The 20,162-nt window shown below is 40.3% G+C and overlaps 1 pseudogene across 1 annotated transcript in view; it reads left to right on the top strand.

The window, feature by feature from the left end:
• The window catches only part of LOC308551990 (centriole and centriolar satellite protein OFD1-like), a 35,417-nt pseudogene extending 16,095 nt beyond the window's left edge, over positions 1 to 19,322 (top strand). The window contains exons 7-15 of the transcript in view: positions 324 to 406; positions 2,104 to 2,195; positions 3,450 to 3,632; positions 4,599 to 4,729; positions 5,273 to 5,384; positions 11,974 to 12,525; positions 17,350 to 17,501; positions 18,252 to 18,403; positions 19,170 to 19,322. The product of the transcript in view is annotated as a centriole and centriolar satellite protein OFD1-like (transcript). The remainder of the gene's footprint in view (positions 1 to 323; positions 407 to 2,103; positions 2,196 to 3,449; positions 3,633 to 4,598; positions 4,730 to 5,272; positions 5,385 to 11,973; positions 12,526 to 17,349; positions 17,502 to 18,251; positions 18,404 to 19,169) is intronic.
• Positions 19,323 to 20,162: the final 840 nt, after the last annotated feature.

The following is a 20,162-nucleotide window of genomic DNA, read 5'->3' as shown; positions in this document are numbered from 1 at the left end:
TTGTTTTGGGATTCAGGGTCAGTTGTATACAGTGTAAATTTAACTTAATTTATTTTTTTGTGTCAGCCCAGATAACGGTGGAATAATTTTTCTCTGTAACCTCACAGTAACATGAGATTTGGCAACCCAGTTTACTTGAGTATAGCAGGCTTTAACTGGATCATATTCAGAATTTGGATCTTGGGCCTTAGTACTGAGAAACCTTGAAGTTATTCATGGCCCTGTTGTCCTTAGGCACCAGGTGCCATAGATAAGCCCACACATTGATAGGGACCTGTCTAGGAATATAAAAAGAAACTCATTTTAGTCATTCGGATCCTCAGGTTTCAACTCGAGCAAAACGACAACTACATCTCCAGAACTAACAGGCTAGTTGAAGAGGAAAGGAAGAATAAAGCTGATTCTTGTGTCAGGGGAGAAAGCTGCATTTTTTATTTCTGATATGGTTAATAGCTTCCTAAATTGGGCCTGTTCTAAATTTAAAATAATATATAATATACATACATTTATATAGCTTATATGTCATTGTTACTACAAAATTACACATTATTTTGTCCTTTTAATTGTATAAAATTTAAAATAAAATCATTGTCTTTCACTACATTTTTGTAAACTTTCTTGTTTAACCTTTTGTATATTCACAAATGTCAGTGGTTGGCAGGATCTTATCCAACTTTATAAAGCTTTTTTAAATAAGAAAAGTAATAAGTCAGAAATGACTTAACCTGAGAGAAAGTAGGGTATTGAGGATATTTTATTCCCTTTGGCCACCATCAGCTTGTTCTCTATATTTATGGTTCTCTTTTTGTTCTGTTTTATTCATGTGTTTTTTTTAGATTTCACATATAAGTGAAATCATATGGTATTTGCCTTTCTCTGAATGTCTTATTTCACTTACCGTCATACCCTGAGGTCCATCCATGCTGTCACAGATGGCAAAATTTTATTCTTTTCTATGGCTGAGTAACATTCCATTGTATATATATAACATACCACATTTTCTTTCTTCATCTGTTGATGGACATCTAGATTGCTTCCAAATCTTGTCTGTTTCTAGTAATGCTGCCAAGAACATATAGGAGGTTATGTCTATCTTTTCAGATTAGTGTTTTTGTTTTTTTGATATATGCTGAGAAGTGCAATATAGCCACTCTTATTTTTAATTTTTTAAGGACATTCCATACTGTTTTCTACAGTGGCTGCACTAATTTACATTCCCACCAACAGTGCATGAGGATTCCTTTTTCTTCATATCTTTGCAAACAGTTGTATTTTGTTGGTTTATTGATGACAGCCATTCTGACAGCTCCAAGGAGATATTTCATTGTAGTTTTAAGCATGAGAGACTTTAGTTTTTACTTACAGAAAATTTATTTCTCTGTCCCTTCTGATCTGGTTCCTTATTTCTTTCACTACTAATATGTTTTTATGCCTCATGATATTTTCGCTTGACCCCCTAAACTATAGTATAATTAGTCCTGGACTAGGAAGGTTGAATAATTGTTCAATCTCCAGGTATTTTACATTTCAGTATATTTCTAGGAACTTGCCTGTACAAGAAGTTGAATTTTAGTGGAAATTTCAAAGGAATTCTTGGCATGAACCAGGCCTGGGTACTTGATAGAGACCTGTAAGGTCATCCAATATGTGGCTGCCTCTCTGTGACTATCTTGTGGAGACTAATACTTCTTTAGCAGTTAGTACCATCATGAAGTCAGCACATTATTTTTTGATGATTTATCTGCATAGACTTGTAATAGGTGAAATGAAAATGACAAAATAGTGACTATAAAAATCATAAGACAAATTGTTGTCTCTAAGGAAATTCAGATCTGTTGGCATGAGGGCTCTGAGCATGCGGTGTGACTGGTTGGTGTGTATAGCAGGAGGAAGTTCACCACATATGTGACCGTTAGGACCCACCTACCACCTGTTGGGTAACAAGACTTATTTCTTACTTGCCCTACTGATTTTTTACTTTGACACCTATTTTAGATCATGAAATAATGGTCATTAGGTCTGACATATCAGCCATAAAGTCTTAAGTGAGTTTTGTGTTCACTAGAAAAACATGATGTTTAATTGCTTGGCTCTCTCTTACAGAAAAAGCTATACTTTTGCAAGAGCAGCTCATAGCTGTTAATTCAAAAAAGGAAGAACTCATTCATTCTGCAAATCATGTGAAAGAACTTAAGGTAATTCCCAAATCTATTATTTTTTTGAAATCAATGTTAGGCAATACATGAAATTGTATTTCAGGCATACATTACTTTAGCTGCTTGTTCTCTGGTTTTTTTTAATTCTCACCTGAGGAGTGAGGATATTTTTTCCTTTTTTTTTTTTTTTTTTTAGAGACAGAGGAAGGGAAGGGGGGGTGAGGAAAGGAAGAAGGAGAGACAGAGAAGCATTGATTGGTTGCCTCCCACTGGCCTTCAGGGGTGGAGATCAGACCTGCACTCCAGGTAGGTGCCCTTGATTCAGAATCAAACCTGCGATGCCGCAGTGCACATGCTGAGCCACAAGCGAGGGCTATCTTGTTATCCTCTTGATATGTTTGGACTATTTATTATACGAAGGTGATGGCCGAGCTTACGTTAATTCAGTAGTTCTTTCTTTCAATCTTAGTCTTCTAGGGAAGAGTATGTTCTTTGGGACCCAGAGTTCTGCTTGAATCCTGTGTCTCCCTACTGCTTGTGTGCCTCTAGACAAGTTCCTTAAACATTGGGATGTTGCCCACATCCCATGGTTGTTGAGGTTCCTCAGAGAGCTGACTTATGTGCCTAGCCCATAGCTGGCAGCCAGTACATTTTAGTTTCTATTTCAGCCTCTTTTTCCTTCCCATCAGCAGTAGATAAAAATTCCTATCTACATTGGAACCTTGCAGGTTAAAACAAAATGAGATGCATTTTTCACATGCCACTATTGCTTTATTTCTGTTCATTCATACATGCTGTCTGAAGGACAGAGCTGGAACTCCCTGTACCTGAATATATCCTGTATATAAAATGTATTTTTGCAGCTGTAGTGACTTGAGAATTTTGTAGGCTTTTGTATGCAAACATGCACAAAGAAAAGGAAAGCACCCACAGCATTTTTCTGATGCTCACCTTTTCACATTTAGAAATGTATTGCTATGGTCTGCAATTGGTATTGGAACCTTAGTTGCATCTGGAAAATGGGGTGATAATCTTAATCTGAAGCACTTGCTTGGTAGGGCAGGGCTCTAAGTATAAAGTTAGATTAATCTCCCCCTGACCAAATCTAGGGCAAATGATGACTTTGATTGTTGTAGTCAGGCTTTTCTTACTGCAGAGAATGAGACTTCTTTCAAGTGATCTTAATTACATCATGAGGCCCAGCTTAAAGAGCCTGCCAGCTTTCACATAAGTAGCACCACGTAAGTATCCAAGCAGTCACTGTTCAGATACAAGTTTTACTTTTTAATTCAGCTGGAGCTCAAGTCTCTCAGGGCCCAATTCTTGGCAATAACAAGGCAAAACCACCTGCTGAATGAAAAGATGAAAGAGATGAGTGACTATTCACTTCTAATGGAAGAGAAACTGAAGCTTTAGGCACAAAATAAATTACTTAACAACTAGAAGAGAGAAGTGAAAACTTACATCTCTTGAACTGTATGTCTTTTTTCCTGATGGCATGTCTTTATTATTGATATTAGTATAATGAAAATGGGCTTTGTACCTGTAAGGGAGGCTTCATTTGGGAAAATTTTATAAAATTAAGATTCTTGATTTGAAATCATTTCCATTCACTTGCTATTGTATGATTAGTAGTGTCACTAGAAGAAATATTTTTAAACAGTACAAACCTGCTTCTCTGGATTACACCAATCTCCCCACCCTCTGCTGCTCAGGTTTGGCCAGTAGGGACACCCTCAGTGCTGGGAAGGACGATGAAAGTGAAGTTGAGGTGGCGGTTATCCCCTCCCCACCACCTCCTGACCCCCTGTGCTCTAGGCTGGCCCTGCGCCTCTCAGCCAGGTGAGATCCCATATGCTTGTAGGATGGCCTCTCACCAGCACTCTGTACCTGCGCCAGCTCATTCTCTCCATTTCTGGGAATTCTTCACTCTCTGACCCTCTAGGCCCAAGGAGCATGGCCATAGCCCAGGGGACTACACTATCCTTTGCGGCTACCCTACATGTGTTACCGTATATTAGAGGCCCTTCCAGGGACTGAAATTTGGGAAACTCCATCTGCTGTCTGCCTGGATCCTGAGTGCTGCTGACAGATGCCCAGACTGATTGGACCCTCGGGTAGTCATCAACAGGTCTTAATGCAGGGCTCCTTCTATGCCTGCTGTGTGAGGTAGAGGAAAGGTGTGGACTTTCAAGTTAGAGGATTTGAAAGGATTTTTTACTTGGAGTGGGAGTCGGAAGAGTAGTGAAGTTTGCATTTGTATACATTACAGTCTTCTGAAATTTGTGATTCAGGATTGCCTAGTCCATTTCATAGAATTAATACAGTAACTGCATGTGTACAAAGAAAAGAAAGAAGAATTTAAAATCTCTTTGGCTGGTTTTGCTAAGTGAAATGAGAAGACTTACTGTTGGTAATCACCAGACTTTTTTTCCTTCTTAGGCATAGCTCAGCCATCTCCTGAGCTGGTAAATTTTCAGAAACAATTAAAGAAAGCAGAAACTGCTATTGTGTTAGGGCAGCAGGAGTTCGAAACCCACAAGGAAGCTCTGCACCAACAGCTGCAAAGTGAAGTGAGTACTGCTCTTTGGTTGGCCAGGTGTCAGGCCAGTCCACTTTGTTGTACAATTGCAAACTTGGCATATGTCATGCCAGAGTAAATCAGATGGATTTTAACGTCAAAAATTACTCCTCCAGTATACTCAGGGTATTCTTTTCATCTGATAAAATTCTCAAGTGATGATATAATTTTATATTCATAACAGTAATAAAATCCAGAGGAAAGCAAACACATGCAAACACAAAATTGTTCAAGTCCTGATGGAGCCCACTACTAGTGTCTCTTGATGCTCACCCTGCGACTTACAAATATTGACAGTCTCTTTCTAGTGTCTACCTGACGCCCTGCAGTAGCTATTTTTGAGATGAGTGAAAAGAGACATGGGAAACTTGTTTGTTATGTGCCTTGTTGTTGTTTTCTAGGGACTTGTGGATTATAAAGCTGCTCAGAATGAGCAAAACAGAGAGAGAATAAGCCCAACAAGAAACTTGTTCCTTTTGCTGTAAAATGGAATTTGTTTTACATTGATTTCTTTCTCTTCTCTAACTCTTTTCAGATTGAGCATTCTCCAAAGCTGAAGGCCCAGATATTAGATTATGATGCCTCTGTAAAAAGGTTAACTATGCCAGTGGTTGATTTAAAATTGCAACTGAAACAAACTCAGACAGGTGAGAGACTTTTTTAACCTATAAACATGTACGTGTAAAACTTCAGACGTGGAAATAAATTATCATTACCAAAATTTTAGTAATTTTCATAGTAGGGGAACAGCCATAGAAATATGTCATTTTAGAAATAAAACTCCCTGTCCACTTCAGGAATACCAGCTGGGTCATCAGCTAATGTTACTTGCTTCTACAGGTGTCCCATAGCTTGAGAGAGCTTCATACTCCAAATAAAGGTGTGGTGATGATGCAGAGGCTCCCAGATTCATCATGGACCTAGGCTTTTATATTTGTTACCTTGATAATAACTTCAGTTTGACTCTTCAGTGGTTTTACATATTCCTTGAGAGATGAGTTAATATGGGAGTTGCAGGGTGGCTTATGTCACATTAGCATAAACCATGTTGATTATATATGTTTTTGTTTTTGCACTCAAATTTGGAAGTTAGTTGATTGATCTCGGGCACATTTAGCTTTCTTGTGATAATGTTATAATAACCTGGTTATTATTTAACAGGAAAGGAGTAAAGGGAAGACTAGATCATATAGGCTTCCCATTTATACAGCCATGCCAGAAAGCTGCAGTTGACACTCTGCAAGTCTGTTCCCTAATAGATTGCAATGGGAAGGGACTGGACAATAGACTGATGCCCAGTAAGGTCTGGGTGATCTGGGAAGGTGCTCATCCATCAGTCACACCTGGGAACAAGTCACTGGTACCTGGGAACAGTAAGTGGCCAGAATAGGCATGGAGACTTAAATGATGGGAAGATTTAATATCTGAGCTCTGAACAAATGAGCCCCTCTTTCTTTCTCTTGCTGCTCATTCTTAACCCCTGGCTTATAGGGTTCTTATGCTTGGCACTTTGGCCATGTGGCCCACAGCCATGTGGAATCCACACAGTGGACTGATGGACTAAATGTAGTGTGGCTACATCAGATCCAGTTCCACCATGGAAGAGACACTCTGGACACTGTGCCTACATTTGGCCCTGCTGTACCCCTAGTTGCACCTTTCTCAGGATGGTTAAACAGCGTGAGATTTTACAACCACACCAGTAAAAACCATTCATTCTCCTGTGCAAGATCTTAGAAAATTCTTCTTCTGAAGATACTGCAAGAGCCACTCCACTCCCACAAATGGGGAAATTGGATCCAGGAACACTTAGACCTCAGTTTCCTCATTTGTTTTTTGTTTTTGTTTTTAAATATATCTTTATTGATTTCAGAGAGAGGAAAGGAGAGGAAGAGAGAGAGAGAAACACCAATGATGAGAGTCATTGATTGGCTGCCTCCTGTACTCCCCCGACTGGGGATCAAGCCTACAAGCCGGGCATGTGTCCTGACCAGGAATCAAACCCTGATCGCCTGGATCCTAGGTCAACGCTCAACCGCTGAGCCACGCCCAGCTGGGCAGTTTCCTCATTTGTAATGGGGAAGGGAATACCTGCTGTGCCGTGGTGAAGAAGATGAAATAAGATGGATCCCAGGCAAGCGCCTGGAACACATGAGACACTTGGATGGGTTACACCTATCATTAGTGCCTATCTCCACTGAGGATGCATGATATCTGCCCCTTCCTACTTCATGTGTGTACTGAAGCTTAGATACCTTCTTTGGCTGCTTTCAAGCTCAAAGGAAGTTTCTGTGTATTAGTAGTTAAACTGATTTCTCACACTTCCTGACTGAGACTTAGTTCCCATTTGCACTCTTTCCTCATCAGTTCTTGTTCCCTTCTCCTGCACTAGTTTTGTTTTTATCTCTTATTTCTATTCCTTCTTGTTCTCTGTTTTCTCTCAAGTCTCTTTGCCAAACTGCCCACAGCTAAAATCACGGTGATCTCGAATGATGAAAAATAGTTTGAGGATGGAACCTTTTCAAACACATGTATTGTCCTGGTGACATTGCCAGAGTAGTGGCCACATGGACTGGCTTTGCATTATGGAGTCCCTGTGTCTGTATAGTTTGCTAACTGTGTGACCCAGCCTCAGCCCTCCATCTGTAAGGTGGGAGGAGGGAGAGTTCTTATCCCTGTTGTGACTGCAGGTCCTCACTCACTTATCTGAAACTTGGGCCCTGGGAGTGCTGGGGCAGCATCCTTTAGTGAACTATGTTTGCAGCAAAGGTATGATTGTCCATGCTGGATGGAATAAATAAAGATTACGAGTGGGTTTGCATCAGTTTATGTCAAGTTTATCAACCAAGTGAGTTCAGGTACGGTTAGACTTTGTGACCAAATAAATTATGAATAAATTTTCAGTTCTAAGAGCATTTTGGATTTCAAGAGTGTGTACCATGAATTGTGAAATAATATCATGCATTAAGAAAGAAGACCTGGAAAAAAGGCAATAAATAAGTTTATCAGTAGTAACCTTAAATGTAAACAGAATAAATGGTCAAATTAAGAGACATAGAGTAGCTGAATGGATAAGAAAACAGGACCCAAATATATGCTGTCTACAAGAGACCCACCTAAGAGCAAAAGATTCACACAGGCTAAAAGTGAAGGGACAGAATGAAATATTCCATGCAAATGGAAAGGAAAAGAAAGCTGGAGAAGCAATTCTTATTTCTGACTAAACAGACTTCAAAATAAAGACCATAACAAAAAACAAAGACGGTTACTACATAATATTAAAGGGATTACTCCAACAGAAGGAAATAACCATTATAAACATTTATGCACCCAATATGGGAGCACCTAAATATATAAAAAATTTCTTGGGGGTCTTTAAGGGTGAGATTGACAGCAACACAATCATAGTGGGGACTTTAAGACCCCACTGTCAGCATTGGACAGATCATCAAGACAAAAAATCAACAGGGAAATGTAGACCTTAAATGAATCACTAGACCTAATGGATTTAATTGACATTTACAGAACATTTCATCCTAAAGCAGCAGAATACACATCCTTCTCAAGTGCACATGGAACATTCTCAAAAATAGACCACATGTTAGGGCACAAGGCAAGCCTCTACAAATATAAGAAGATTAAAATCATATCAAGCATATTCTCAGATCACAATGCCATGAAACCAGAAATCAACCACTATAAAAAACTCAAAAATATTCAAACACATGGAGGCTAAATAGCATGTTATTAAACAATGAATGGGTTACCAATGAGATCAAGGGAGAAATCAAAAGCTTCATGGAAAGTAACGAAAATGAACAAACAACTCAAAACCTATGGAACACGGCAAAAGCAGTCCTGAGAGGAAAATTCATAGTGTTACAGGCCTATCTCAAGAAACAAGAAAAAGATCTAATGAACCATCTAACATAACAACTAAAAAAAACTAGAATGAGAACAGCAAAAAAAGCCCTGAGGAAGTAGAAGAAAGGGAACAATAAAGATCAGAGCTGAAACTGACAGAGACTAAAAAAAAACAAAAAAATCAATGAAACCAAGATCTGGTTCTTTGAAAAGATAAATAAGATTGATGCACCTGTAGCCAGACTCACTAAGAAACAAAGAGAAAGGACCCAAATAAATAAAATCAGAAATGAAAGAGGTGCTATAACAACTGACCCAACAGAAATACAAAGGATTGTAAGAAAATGCTATGAGCAACTATATGCCAACAAATTGGACACTGAGGAAATGGACAAATTCCTAGATGCAACCAACCTTCCAAAGCTGAATCAAGAAGAGGCAGAAAACCTGAATAGGCCAATAACAACTAATGAAATTGAAGCAGTAACCAAAAAACTTGCAGCAAACAAAAGTCCTGGACCAGATGGATTTACAGGTGAGATTTACCAAACATTCAAAAAAGAGTTAACACCTATTCGAACTATTCCAGGAAATTCAAGGGGAGGGAAAACTCCCAAACTCTTTTTATAAGGCCAGCATCATCCCAATCCCAAAACCAGATAAAGACACTACAAAGAAAGAAAATTACAGGCCAGTATCCCTGATGAACATAGGTGCTAAAAGCTTCAGTAAAATACTAGCAAACTGGATCCAGCAATACATTAAAAAGATCATACACCAAGACCAGGGGGATTTATTCTGGGCATGCAAGGCTTTCCACAAATTGATTCCGCAAATCAATAAATGTGATACATCACATAAACAAAATGAAAGACAAAAATCACATGGTCATATAAACAGCTGCAGAAAAGGCATTCAACAAAATCCACCACCCATTTCTGATAAAAACTCTCAGCAAAGTGGGAATAGAATAATCATAATAAAGGCCATAGATATATGACGAGCCTACAGCCAACATCATACTCAATGGGCAAAAACTAAAACCATTTCCATTACAAACAGGAACAAAACAGAGATGTCCACTTTCACCACTCTTAATCAACACAGTACTGGAAGTCCTCGCCATGGCCATCAGACAGGAAGAAAACATAAAAGGTCTCCAACTTGGGAAGGAGGAAGTAAAGCTGTCTTTATTTGCAGATGACATGATATTGTACATAGAAAACTCTAAAGACTCCATCAAAGTACTACTAGATTTGAGAAATGAATTTGGGAAGGTAGCTGGATACAAAGTCAACATCTGGAAATCAGTGGCATTCTTATACACCAACAATGAACTTTAAGAGAGAGAAACTAAAAAAACAATACCATTTACCATTGCAACTAAAAAAATAAGATACCTAGGAATATACTTAACCGAGGATGTAAAAGACCTATACTTGGAAAACTACATGACACTTAAAAAAGAAATAAAGGAAGAATTAAACAAGTGGAAGAATATACCATGCTCATGGATTGGAAGAATTAATATCATTAAAATGTCCTTACTACCCAAAGCAATTTATAAATTCAATGCAATTCCTATTAAAATACCAACAGCATATTTCAGAGATCTAGAACAAACATTTTGAAAATATATATGGAACCAAACAACACCCTGAGTAGCTGCAGCCATCTTGAGAAGGAAAAACAGAGTCGGAGAAATCACAAAACCGGACTTCAAACTGTACTCCAAAGCTATTGTAATCAAAATGTCCTGGTATTGGTGCAACAACAGGAATATAGGTCAATGGAACAGAACAGAGACCCCAGAAATAGACCCACACCATTATGGTCTGTTAATATTTGACAAAGGAGGCAAGAGTATCCAATGGAGTAAGGACAGTCTCTTCAATAAGTGGTGCTGGGAAAACTGGACAGATACATGCAAAAGAATGAAACTAGACCACCAACTTTCTCCATACACAAAAATAAACTCAAAATGGATAAAAGACTTAAATGTAAGTCACGAAAGCATAAAAATTGTGGAAGAAAACAGGCAATAAAGTCACAGACATCCCACGGAGTGGAATTTTCACTGATACATCTCCTAGGGCAAGAGAAACAAAAAAAATAAACATATGGGACTACATCAAACTAAAAAGCTTCTGCACAGCAAAAGAAAACAACCTCAAAATACAAAGGAACCCCACGGTCTGGGAAAACATATTTGCCAAGGATGAATCTGATAAGGGGCTAATTTCCAAAGTGTACAAAGAACTCATACTACCCAGCAAGAGGAAGACAAACAACCCAATTAAATGGGCAAAGGACCTGAATAGACACTTCTCCAAAGAGGACATACGGATGGCCAAGAGACATGAGAAAATGCTCAACATCGCTAATCATCAGAGAGATGCAAAATAAAACCACAATGAGGTATCACTTCACACCTGTCAGAATGGCTCCATCAACAAATCAGCAAATGACATGTGCTGGAGAGGATGTGGAAAAGAGAACCCTGGTGCACTGCTGGTGGGACTGCAGACTGGTGCAGCCACTATGGAAAACAGTAGGGAGATTCCTCAAAAAATTAAAAATGGAGCTGCCTTTTGACCCAGTGATCCCACTTCTAGGAATATATCCTAAGAATCCTAATCAGAAACACTAATCAGAATATATGTACCCCTATGTTCATAGCAGCACAGTTTACAATAGCTAAGTTCTGGAAACAACCCAAGTGCCCATCAGTAGATGAGTGGATAAAAAAGCTTTGGGACATATACACCATGGAATACTACGCAGCTGTAAAGAAGAAGGATCTCATATCCTTTGGGAGAGTATAGATGGACCTGGAGAAAATTATGCTAAGTGAAACAAGCCAGGCAGAGAAAGACGATATCATATGATTGCTCTTATATGTGGAATCTAAAGAACTTAAACTGACAAACAGAAGAGATTCAGTGACATGGAAGCATGGATCAGACTGATGAATGTCAGAGGGATAGAGGAGGGCGGGTGGGTGGATGGGGAGAGAGGAACCAAAGAATTTATATGCATATATGCACAACCCAAGGACTCGGAAATGGTGGGAGAACTGGAGAAGGGTATGGGATGGGTGATGGGTCATTGGGGAGAGAAAGGGACATCTGTAATATTTTAAACAAAAATAAAACTTAAAAAAAAAAGGCCTAAAAAGGCCTATTAAGCTGTAGCTGGTACATTAAAACTCTAAATAAATGCTAATAATGATTTGTGTTACTGTAGCTTCAGAAATTGTTAAATGTGCATGTTTGTTTTTATTACCACCTCTTTTCATTTTTCAAATATCCTCAAGCATGTTTGAATTTTATTCTCCACTTATTGGTCACATTATCTGTTTGTAACCCACAGCCCTAGAGACTGAAGTGTACCGCAATCCAAAGACGTCTCTGTTCCATCATTCTGCCAGCAAATTCATGGTGTCTTCTAACAGTGAAATAAGTGGGGATTTCTTGAAATATCCTGTCAAACAGGAAAAGCTGATGGCAGACACAGCTACACCAAGGATTAGAAATTACCCAAATGCAAGCACAAGTGGTAGCTCCCCTGATTCTGACCTTTAGTTGGTAGCCAACACCAAGGCAGAGCACAGGGGCAAATGCTTAGAAAAAGCTTTCCTAGATTACTGTCAGAGAGTTAGTGAGTACCCCACTGCTAGAAGCCCACTGACATCCAACAGTTTGCCATCTCTGTACTTGCAACGAACTCTCAGGAACATCATTTCAGGTTCCTCTGAAAGACATAGTTTTGCAGAGAAAGAAGCTGTGCCCAGGCAGCCTCCAGTGGGCAACATGGCAGAAGCGCTGTGCAGCGCAGACTCATGGTGCGGCAGATGCACTGCCAGATGCTTCTCTTCCTCTCCCCTTGCTAAGCAAAGTGTTGATGGTGAAATGCATCTGGAAGGTAAGCTTCTGCAGAAAGGGTTGCAGGATGCCCTGGACTTGGATGGCCCTTAGTGGACCTCTTATCTGAGTAAGAGCTAGCCCTTGACAACAGGAAGAAGTGGAAAGCATGCTTAGCTGGGCCTGAGAAAGCCCTGAGCCTGGGAAATGTATAGCCCGAGCAGTTGCTTCCTCCCTGCAGCAGTTGCTGTCTGCTTACCAGCAGCTTCTCCCCTCTCATGGCTTTGGTGTGAGAGAGAATGGGATAGCGTGGCGATTTCCAGCATTTTGTTTGGCAGGCAGACGTGTCCAGACAGTGACAATGACTTTTCCCTTAATGCTGATTAGTTTTATACATTTTATTGTAACCACTACAGTTTCATTTAGATGCTTGAATTGTTACTGTGGTGGGTCATTTACCCATCATGCTCAGCTGTTTGCAAGGATAATAGATTTCTTTTTAAACTAATAGAACTCCTTAGAAACCACATTGATTTTTGATTTTTTTCTCCATGTAATTTGTAATATTCTTACCATGATATCTTCTGACCCTTAGGTCTGGGCCTGTGCCACATTACTGCTGCCAGTCCTTGTCCTGAAAGAATGCCCCAGCCTTCACCAACTGAGTCTTGGCACAGCCTCTCCACCCATTCACTTCTCCAACCCTCTGGAGCAGAAGGCCAAGTAAGTCCCACGTTCTGGTCAGCCCCAGCCAAGTCTGGTTAGCTGCATGGGGTCTCAGCCTTGACTTGTGTGGGGTTTTAAGGTGACTCTCAAGACCACGTGCAGTGTAGAATTTGCTTTCAGATTGTAACATGATGTGTAATCTTCGAGAATCATCTGAATTACCTGAGGAAAATTCCTTTTCGCAAATACATGATTTCTCTTTGTTTGCTAAACCTGATGTGTACACTATGCACTGTGGTAGGAATAAGCATCTGTATAGTTCCATGAATAGACTAAATTTATAAAGATAAAAAAGGAACATAAAAAATCTGCAAAAGCAAATAAACTCAGTTTATTTTTAAACTTGAAGTAGTTTACACATCATTTAAAAACATTTTGGCATTTAAATCCAAACACACAAAATTCAGATTTGTCTATTGAGGTAAGTTGTGAAGTGGTAGTGGGTTGTAGGATCCGATCGCTGAAGCAGGGTGGAGTAGACCTATGTAAAGCTTAATGGTGCATCACCCAGGCTGGGACTGAGTCACCTGTGGGAGTCCTGCCTGTGCCTGATCCTTATGGTGGGAGACTCTGACTCCTTAGTTCTGGGCTACAGGCTGGACATCTATCTGCATATTGATTCATTCCCACTGCACATAAGTGGCAACTGCCACATGTGCCCATCATGGTCCTAATGTGTGTAATGTATATGTGTTTTATATCGCTCTCTATTATGGTAAAGCCAAGAGAAGAGACAGGACACCCACGTGGTGAGGTAGGGCAGTTGGATACACATGGGGCTTTTAGTATTGCATCTTCAGTTGATTCATGCTGATGATGTGCACAATTTGTTCTTTGCAAAAACATTTTATAAGTTCTTGAAGAAATGAAGTCCTAGGAATAGCATTTACAGGGCAGTGTTCTTCCTTGTTAACCATGGTAGCTTATGCCTCACTGTTAGGGGGTTCTGAGGCATGTGAGCTGATGTCTTGATTGCTTGGGATGATGCCTGGTGCTGGAGAGCACCCAGGGCAGGGCAGCTCTTATCCTCACGAGCACAACTCATTCTCTAAATCACTTCCCCACTCAGAAAAGGCTTTTCATTGTCCTGCACTGTTAGGTTTTACATTACTATAGCTTCTGGCTCATGGGTTTTATCCTTCCTACCCAGTCTTTATGATAGACAAGCTGAACTTCATGACAGAAATGAAGTTTCAACTGTGCACAACCTATTTTTTAAGGATAATGAGGAATTTGAATCACCTTTTGAATGTAAGTTCAAATAAAAGTATTGGTTTTTATAAGTTGAAAATGCAGAAAACAGTCACAAATTACAAATTTGTATTTGTGATAAAACCATAAATCCAGATATATTGCCTCACATTTATATTATAAAGATTTTCACGGGCATGTTTGAGTTTCATTTTTTAAAAATTTCAGGATAACCAATAATTTCAAAGTTGGAGACCACAAGCGAACCCTTAATTTATGAAGTTTGCCTCAGATTTTAAATTAGTGATTTTTTAATTTGTTGGGGGTTTTTCCTTTCATGAAATATGAAGATGCTGTTACTTTAAGTTGTACAGATTCTGCCTCAGACTTAGAAAACTCATTCTTAGTGAAAGGATGGAGATGAAAATACATTAGCTTCACTCCCTGGACACTGGAGTTCTGGCTCTCATCCTGTCTTAAATTGCTCTCTGGGAGCCTACTGCTTCAGTATAAAATTGGGATGTAGAGTCAGCTCTGTGCTTCTCTTCAGCCTGGAACATCTGGATGATAGGTTAATACAAATATAAAGATGTAGTATGTTAATATTTCATGTGGTTAAGGACTCTTGGAAGACTCATTTGTACCTCATGTAGATGCAAGGGACATGCCAATGGAGTTTGAAGTGAGTGGCCTCCATACTGCAGGCAATATGCCTCACTTAGACACTGCTACGGCCTCCCTTCCTGTTTCCTCTCACTACCTAAGTAAGTTTTCCTTGGCTGTAACTACAGATAGTATGACTGAGTACTGAACACCAGTCTGTGCCCTATAAATTATGCCATCAAGATACAGAGTAATAAGCACGTTACTTATTACTCTGAGGGTTTTGCTTACGTAGCATGGCATGCTGTTTTACAGCAAACTTTTCTTTATCAGTAAAGGGAACACTAAAGTATTGATAAAAAGTATAGTGTAGTAAATACATAAATCAGTGACATAGCCATTTATTATTATCAAGTATTAGGTACTGGATGTAGTTGTATGTGCTGTGCTTTTTACAAGACTGGCATCCCCCGGACATGTGAGTAATGCATAGTGTTATCACCTGATGACAGCTGCATTACTAGGGAGCAGGCATTTTTCAGCTCCATTATAATCTGATGGGACCACTGTCATATATGTGGTCCATTGTTGACTGAAATTTTGTTACCTGGCTCATGACTATATACCCCACAGCAAAAAAGTAGCCTTTTTTTCTTCTTTATCTTTTAAAGTCAGCAACCAAACAGCATTCCTATTTTAAGATTGCTACTCCATACGAGAAAGTAATGCCATTTAGGAATAACCATTCTTCCACCAGCAAGGAGGAAATTGCATTTCTGCTTGTGGACATGATTAGCTGCTCCTGTGGTATTTGAATTTCATGACCAGGACCAAGAGACAGAGAAGATTGTGTTGCCTCTCTTCTGCTAGTAGGACTAATAACTCAGTTCTTGCCAGGAACTTAGAACAGGGAAGAGCAAAAACATTCAAAGCTCTCTGGTGAACGTATGAGTTTGTCTCTTAGCATTGGTGATGGGGGGGGAAAGTGTAGCCTACAAAAAGTTTACGCTCCTCCAGAGCTGGAGGAGAAAGGTCAGCGTAACCATCTGTTGGATTGAGATTGAGTTAAACCTGAGATGCGTGGGGACTTGTGCTGTGAGCTATAGGGAATAACAATTAAAGCCCAAACGATAGACGTAGGACAAACACATACACATGGTTTTGACAAGGCAGGTACAAAATACTGTGTGAATGTGGTGTTGGAGAGGTAATTCACCTTAGGAATAAGGAGGACCTCACCAAGGAGGAGGCACTTAAGTGGGGTCTTCCTCGAGGTAGAGTTTTGTGGGAGAGGTGGGAGGAAGGGAGCATCAGGTTGGGGAGTAAAAGCAAAGGCTCAGAGCAAGAAAGGTCCAGCTGTATCAGCCAGCAGTGCATGTGCTGCTAGAGGTGCAGTGTTCCCAGTGCAGAAGTGTGGTGCTATTGGAAGTCACTCCAGAAAAGAGAAGGAATGTCAGAGCCTTGAGCGTGGTGGGTTTGGGCTCTACCAGAGCAGAGACAGCGCACAGCAAATCCAGGTGTTCTCTTCAGGAATGATGAGTGCTGATGAAGGTGGGTTGCTTGAAGGGACACACTGATGTCAGGGAGAGCATGGATGAGGTTAGTTCGGTTGCAGCCATCCAGGTAAATGATAATAGGGACTTTAATTGCAGCAGGAGGAGGAAGTAGCATGGAAAGAGTGTGATGAAAGGGACAGAAATGATAATCTCAGGTATGAAGCTGATGCCATGGGATTTCCATGTTTTGATGGCAGGGAACCCATTAGAAGCATGGATGTGAGGCTGGGGGAGAGATCAGGACTAGAGGAAAAGGTGTGGGAATGACTGGGACAGTTGTCATAGCTAAAATCCCAGGAAGCGGGGAATGATGGGGAGATGACTAGGGAGGTGCAGGGAAGGGATGCTGGTTTTGTACTGTTCTGGGCAGGAGAGGCTCGAGCACCTTTGTGGGAGTCAGGAAGAGTTCTAAAACTGCTGTGGCAGTAAATAGGGACTGACGGTTAAGTCAGAATCCTAAAGAGCAGAGGTATTTAACCAAGTGTAGAGGCAGAAATGCAAGGCTTGGGAAGGACAAAGGAGGGGGGAAGGGTGACAAAGATACAAAACTGTAGTGTGGAGGTGAGGACAGTTGAAGTTGTTCATGGTAAGGGTGAGTTGTGTTCATCTCAGTAAAATAAAAGGCAGGTGCTGTGCTAGGAGTGGGGCTGGGGGCTGTGAGACCATGAAGATGGATCAGCAGCCAGCACAGTCGGCCGAGAATCCTGAGAATTGAGCAGTCTCCCTTAGTCACCGCAGGGGTCCTATAAACCAGTCCCTTAATTGCGGGAAAACTGATCCTGGAAGCTACTTATTTTCTGCTCCTTCAGGTGGAGATGAGAAAGAAATTGGAGAAGAGAGTGAAGAAGAAAGAATATGGAACCTTCTGAAAGAACAAAAGCACAGAGAAGACAGAAGGCAGAGTGAGCAAGAAGCTTTAGAAAGGGAACGGAGAGAACTAGAAAAGCTGGATCAAGAAAGGATAATAGTTCTAAGTACAGCTCAGTCCTCCATGCTGGTTTCCACATGGCATGCCTTCAGTGAGCACCTTGCTCTCCAGGAAGTGAGTCCTTAGTGTTTCCCAAAGTCATAATGGTAGGTAATTTTTAAAAGCCCTGCCATCGGCATCCCTATCCTTTCCTATGCTTAAGGGCACTGAGAAGGGCTGCTCACACACACCCTAGGAGTCTCATAGGCAAGGGGAGCTTTCCAAGCCCATGGGCATGTGTTCTATCTGGCCCTGAGAACACACCCAGAAAGAGGTATACTCTGCTTTGCTGTAGATCTTCCCTGAGTAAGTGGGGTTTCCAGGTCCACTGGCTGGGACCAGAGGAAACTCGGGGATGTGGCAACCAGTCCACAGTGGCTTCCTCAGGCTGTCCTGCTCTCCTTCTTTATTCTCTTTGGCCTTCTATGTCCTGATTCTGGTCCCAGACAGATGGGTTACTCCTCCACTTCACTCTCCTGCTGGACCTTACATAAAATTAATCTTTCATATCCACATTCCTGGAACTCCTGGTTCATTTGGTCTAAAGCACAAGCCACTTTAGACAAAGGAATCCCTTCCTTCATTGCATGACATGTTTGTCACCCCTTTGATGGTAGCAATGACTTCAAAGGGAAAAAAAGGAAACTATTCTGGCATGCACCTTTTACATAAAGGATCAGAGTTATAATACTGGGTGTTTTTAAAATGTGTGTATTTTCTATTTTGGTGGCCATCTTTTGATAGCAGTTAATTGAAGAGTCTTTGAAGATTGAGATGGAGAAAGAATTAGAAATGAGTGTTCAAAAATGGAAGACAAATCTGTTTGTAGTGAAAATCCTTTGGAGAAGTACATGAAAATCATGCAGGAGGACCAAGACCCGAAGGTGGCAGATAAGGTGCTGATGCTGTGGACTGGCAGTCGGGGGGGGGGGGCACACGGCCTCCTGTGCTTTGTTAGAAAACTTTGGGAGAGGAGTCTGCCTCCTCCATTGGAGACAAAGAGGTAAAAGCAGAGGAAATCCAAAGTTCAAATGGAGGCTCAGATCTTTTAAGATTACACCCTTGACAATTTTTTTTTCCTTTTGTTTGGGTAAAGGATTGAACAGGTCTTGATTTGTCGAAGTTTGTAAAGGTTGAGATGTCTCATTATTTTCAGAACAAAAATGAAGTACAGTGAAAGGCCTATCAGTGAATAATGAATGCATTAGTACTGTCTGAGACATTAGTATGTTACATAAGTCTGGAATACTATGGCTACTGAGAATGTACACAGGATTGTTTGATGTGCTTGCTAAGTTTCATGTTTAAGAGTCACCTCCTTATCCTAGTCTGTTTGGCTCAGTGGTTAGAGTGTCAGCCCACAAACTGAAGGGTCCCAGGTTCAGTTCAAGTCAAGGGCATGTACCTCGGTTGCAGGCTTGATTCCTGGCCCCAGTCAGGGCGCATTTGTGAGGCAACCAATCTCTGTGTCTCTCTCACATAGATGTTTCTCTCTCTTTCTCTTCTACTCACTCTGAAAAGAAATGGAAAAAAATATCCTCAGATGAGGATTAAAAATGTCACCTCCTTTTTGGACCATATATATATTTCAAAAGTTCTCAGAGAAATCAATAAAATTAATACATATCTAATTTCAAAATTATTCTTCCCCCTCTGTATCAGAGCTTAACGAACAGTGACAGAGAAGGTTCACAAGTAGACATGCTGCCCTCTAGTGACAAAGACGAAAGGTATGCTTTCCCCAACTTTGTCTTCTTACAGAAACCATTATCATATTGCTGGCTTTGTGGGCAATATCTTGGAGTCTGCCTGTAAGAAATCATTGAATTAATCAGAATTACTTTAAAACAAATTTGTTGCATTTTGAAGTTGTGATACTGCTCCTGATACAAACTGTGAGTGAGGGCAGAAACCCCACAGGGAAGGAATTGAGAACAGTAGGAAGGTCCCAGAATAAACTGGACAAGAATTTAACAAATTTAAAAAATTTTTGTCTTTCCCTATTTTAGTTTCCCAAGCCTTTCTCATAAAGAACCAGAGGAGTTTTGGTAACCACGTGTGCTGCCAGCTTGTTTCTCATGTAACACAATGAAAGGCCTATGCGTTCTCTGTAATAAGACAGACTTCTCAATAAAGGTTGTTTGTTTAATCCAGCATGCTTGCTTTTTCATCATTTTATATGGGACTCTAGTGTGTAATCTAGTCAAGTCACACCTTTTCAGAATTTCTCATTCTTAGGCCTTTCATTACATTAGAGTGAGCTACTATGGGGTTTTCCCCCCCATTTTTATGTCACATTATATTTCTTTGAAAACGTATTTGTCAAACTCTAGTCCTGCATTTTGTAAGTTTCTTCTGTGTTTTTTGCTCTCCAGAGTTGGGCTGCCACCTGTCAAATAAGAGGCCATCTTCTCCAACTCTGTCCTTCTGATTTGTCCCTCAAAATAAAGACACAGGGTTTTCCATTCTAGGCTCCAGAAATAATACAGTATCACCATTGGTCTTTACTTCTGACAACTTTATCTTGAGAATCAACCCAAACCCTTAGATGGTAAGAAGAGAAGGTAGCATTTACTGGGCACTTACTTTGTGCCAGATTACTTTTAAACCTGTACTTATATTAACTCAGTGCTCATATCTGCCATATGAAGTGTA

Source organism: Miniopterus schreibersii (genome assembly GCF_964146895.1).
Source record: "Miniopterus schreibersii genome assembly, chromosome: Y".
Lineage (NCBI taxonomy): Eukaryota > Metazoa > Chordata > Mammalia > Chiroptera > Miniopteridae > Miniopterus > Miniopterus schreibersii.
Note: the sequence above shows the minus strand (reverse complement) of the source record. Positions and strands in the feature narration are given on the sequence as shown.